We start from the raw sequence: 5,000 nt of genomic DNA, 5'->3' as shown, positions 1-5,000 counted from the left end.
CGTCTTCTCCCTATTATCTAACTCTTCAGCTCCAGAAATTTCACACATTGAGCGTTAGACCACAAGACATGCACCCAGAACTCTGAGTAAAACTTTCCTGAGTTCCCAACACCCTAACCACCTGCTAACGGCATCCTCCTTATCAATAAAAACACCTCCTCCCCTCCCTCCTCTCCTTGCTGCAAACGGCCTCCTCTCTGACTCCTTCTCCAGGAATGTGAGCTCCGTGCCCGGTGCATACAGCTCCTCCTTCCCTTCCTCGGCTCCTCTCCCCCTCTTCTCACCTCGTCTTGCTTACACTCCACCATCTCCCCTCACTTTTACACTTTGTGTGTGTTTGTGTTTGTGTGCAATTGTGTGTGTGTTTGTGTGTGTGTGTGTGTGTGTGTGTGTGTGTGTGTGTGTGTGTGTGTGTGTGTGTGTGTGTGTGTGAGTGTGTGTAAGTGTGTTTGTGTGTGCATGCATGTCTTTGCATATGTATGTTTGTGTGTGTGTGTGTGTGTGTGTGTGTGTGTGTGTGTGTGTGTGTGTGTGTGTGTGTGTGTGTGTGTGTGTGTGTGTAAGTGTAGATGCCTGTTTGCGTGTGAGTGAGTGTGTGTGTGTGTGTGTGTGTGTGTGTGTGTGTGTGTGTGTGCGTGTGTGTGTGTGTGTGTGTGTGTGTGTGTGTGTGTGTGTGTGTGTGTGTGTGTGTGTGTGTGTGTGTGTGTGCATGCGTGCATCGTAGATGTGGGCCCCCACCTCCCCCCCAGTCAGCCGGCGGATTGTCGTTTCAGGGTGGCACAGAATGTTCTTCCTGCCCCTTGAGTCACTCGCTCCTCCTGTCCATCCCTTTATTGCCAGGGGCCTGTTAACACGGCCAGGAAATCATTTCTATTTTATTTTTAATCATCATGCACTCATTACTGTGGAATCTGACGCAATGAATTGCTCTTATTCATGCTGATGCTTTTTGAATCAACATGTACTGATCTTTGGGTTACTTTAAGCTCTATAAACTGAATGATGATCTATCACTATTTATTATTCTCTAAATTTAACCTGATGTAATTAGTCATGGAGGAGACATTGTTATCCAAAGCCTCATGGGAGGCTGCGGACACTGGGGGGAGAGTTTCAAACCTAGGACCAGTTTTCAAACCCCCTCACTAACCTAATGTTTCCTTTTAAATAATGTCATTGATGGCTCAGGGTTGGGCCATGGGGTGTTATCTGCAGGCTGGGCCCTGGACCCAGGCGCCCGAGTGCTTGAGCTGGAACACGTGAGGCAGATGTTTACAGTACACCTCGTATTAGCACAAGGTCACAGTGCTTCAGCACGTCCATGAGAGAGATTACCCGGGACACTGTGTGCTCTCGTCCATGCATCAGAGGAGAGAGATAATCGATTTTTAACAAAGTTCATACTATCTGTAAAAAGAAAAATCTTGTTTACACTCTTTCATTTCATTCTTTCCTTTCTTATCTTTTAATGTTTCTTGACACTTTTCTTGGACCAATCCACGACGCAATTATTTGTAATATTTGGTTGGCTTCAGATGCTGCATCTTGCACAGCAGTGAACGAATAAGATCATAAGGCCTCCCTCGGATAATCAAACATCAATCCCTGATATGTCGCAATATTGCACTATTCATGCTTTGTTGCTTCCTGTCTCTAGCACAGTCAGGCAGAGGGAGCAGGGCTATTGTACAACCTGACTGGTTGTACACTATTTATCACCATACACTATTTGTTTTTCACAAAAAGTGTGCCCTTAAACGCTGTGTGTGGAAAATGTGGTGTGAATGCTGCCCCTTGAGAGGTTTTTCACTGAAAGGGATAGTTCAGGATTTGGTTAATTTTTTTTATCCTTCCCAGGGTGAGACAAGAGCAGTGAGTCCAATATTGGGTTGATCGGTTGAGGCAACTGGTACCCTGCGTACCTGGTACTGGTTAGCATTAGCACACACTATGTAAATTTCCCGGGTGCCAACTCAGCCTCATACACCATCCACATAATGAAAACATTAACCTACGTGGGTACACCTTGAATAAACGATGTTAATGGGCGAATTCCAAAACGAGAATATGATTTATTTTACAAGAGGTTAAGTTTTTCTGCGACAACAGGTACCTCCAACAATAGCAACGCAACAGATTTCAAGCAATCTATCTGTAATCTGTCTATATCGTTGCACAGTGGAGGAATAAACTATTATTCTGAGCAAAATAGTGCTGTGGTAATTGCTTGTAAAATAAGGATATGACTACACATTCCCGACACTGCTCCGCAATGTTAATAAAATGTAAATGTTCAAGTCTAATAAAAGACTTAGAGAAGCGATTATATAAAGTTATCAAGCAACTTAGTACTGTCCTCAGGTTACCACTTCCATATATTTTTTACACTGACACAAGAAGTCTGGCTTGAATACACACGCATACACACTCTAAGCACATAAGTTTAACACCTGCTCCCTATCTCCCTGTTATTGTGTGTGGTGTGTTTTTGCCGTTGTATGGTTTTGGTTATTGTATTTGTTAACCTGTGTAGATTTCCTAATAGTTTGTATCTATTTAGAGTCTTCTGTATTGTGAAGGCCCGTCATGGCAGTGTATGTACAATACTTAGTCAGTTCCCCTATCAAATGTTGAGTCAGACGTAATTTAACTTTGTATGAACTTTGTCAACTCAAGTCAATGTCAGTGTATGCGACATATCCTTGGCTGATAATCGTTTGTGTTTTAAACACATGATCCACCAGTGGCTCCTAGGATTTTCTTTCCTTTTTTCTCAGTTCCAGGCTTGTCATGTTGTAATGATATGTGTTTTTCACCTGATATGTTAGCTCTCATCTACAGGCCTTTACATGCTCCACACACACAACCTCTGGAGGCTAAACACACTCTCAACCGGCAAGGGATCTGTGAGTTTGTGTGTGTGTGGGTGTGATTCATTCCGATTTTACCTCACTCAACACCGAAATATCACAGAAGTGTTGCATATTCAGTTCACAGAATCAGATGTGTCACACACACACACACACACACATACACACAAACACACAGACACATGCACGCACGCACGCACGCACTCACCCACACACAGACACAAACGCAATCACTCAAGAACATGCACACACATGACCGCCTTTTAAATGATGTGCTGTGCGCTGTAAGGCATAAGTCAAGAAACTATTTTTTGAAAATAAGTGTTCCCACACACACACAGATTCACTTACGGGTTAACATACATTTTAAATCAGATGGATCTGTCATTGAAAGGTCATATCTGGGTCAAATTTGCATCTTTGGATGAGGTTACATATTTGTGCGTTTGGGTGTGTGTGTGTGCACTTATGCGCGTGTGTCAAGGATAGCATTAGAGAACAAAGTGGGGCCTCTGCAGTAATAACAGGGCTGGCATGCTGCCAGTCAGACAGATAATACCACCCTAGGTGGTAAAGGTTAATCTCTGACATTAACCTGCAGCTCTCAACATAATGAATGCACAAAAAGCAAACACAAATGCTATTTTGAATAAGTGAAAATATGAGCTCTTGTATCCTGCCTGTAGATCTTTACAGTCCCGTCTCTAACCTCAGTTTCAGTCTTTGAAACTATAATTGTCCTGAATTTGGAAGCATTAACTATATAGCAAATCATCTACCGCATATAAGCTACATATAACAACAACAACAACAACAAAAACAACTGTGCTCACAACTGGTTTCTAAATGTGAACTTCCGCGTGTCACCCTAAGGGCTGACCCTGGACGGCCGGGCAAAGCATAATAACACTCATAAAGACTCTTTCTAGATCCCCAACGCCCCAAAGCCAGAAGCCGCCCTGCCCTCCCCCTACCTCCAGAACCAGACTCTAATGGATGCTGTGGTGCCTGTCCGTCTTCCGGGTGTCATTCCAGGTGCCCAAACTTTAGAAGTGTGTACGCTAAGCTAGCATCAACCTGACAAAGAATTCCAACTTCTTTCTCTCTTTTTTTATCAAATCCTCATTACTTTCTGTGTCATAGCTATGTTTTTAAAATGGGTGGCTATCTTTTGAATAGTTCTAGTTACCTAAAGCAATTTGATGGTAGATAATGTATAACCATGTGAATATTATAGGTTCTACCTACATTCAATCCCCTTTTTATTGTCTTATTATTATCTATTTAATTAAATTAAACACTAGTTATCTAATACCATTATACCCAGGTGTGGTCGACCCAAACCTTATTCCTTAAAGTTACACAAAACTGATTTTCAGCCTAGATGCAACTGGTAATCATTGGCTGAGGGGCTCTTAGATGATTTCCACAGAGGGAACATCCATTTCCTGTCTGCAGGGAATGCATACGAATAATAAACAAACACAGCTAAAAACAAACTGAAAGCAAACGCAGCAATCACATGCAAGGGGGAAATGGATTTTAGGTTGAAAAGCAGTTGAAAGCTGTTCTTGGAAAAAAACAATAAACACACAAATTATGAATACACTTATTGATAAGCATTTGGATACCATTCTCATATTGATAAGTAAAGAGTTTTAGATTGTAGAGTTTATTTTCCTATTTTGATTATTGCTTAAAAATATGTATAAATTATGTTAACACTCAGAGCCCTTTTAGGTCCTCAACTAAATGAACTGCTTTTATCCATACCACAGCCCAGGTTGAATTGTAGCAGTGATCTTGCATTCCCTGTTGCTGTTATGTTTATGATATTTTAATGGAGTCTTCTCTTACTCGTTATACGTTTTGTATACTTGGCATTTCGTACAATGGTATCGTCCAGTTTAACACAACTGTACAAACAACGCAATGAGTTATGCATGTGTGTGTGTCTGTATATACTGCTGACTCAAGGGTATATTATACTTCTGCAAACATGTCCCATTCGTCTCTCGTGCTCTTCGTTTTCTGGTTCTTTCCGGCAGTTGAAACATCAGAGTGCATATGATCTGACATAGACAGTCTAGCAGAGGAGGTTTGTGACGTTGGTCATTAGTCACAAGTGGG

The sequence above is a fragment of the Gadus morhua genome, chromosome 12 (genome assembly GCF_902167405.1).
Source record: "Gadus morhua chromosome 12, gadMor3.0, whole genome shotgun sequence".
Lineage (NCBI taxonomy): Eukaryota > Metazoa > Chordata > Actinopteri > Gadiformes > Gadidae > Gadus > Gadus morhua.
The sequence above is the reverse complement of the archived record's forward strand: the minus strand, read 5'-3'. Positions refer to the sequence as shown.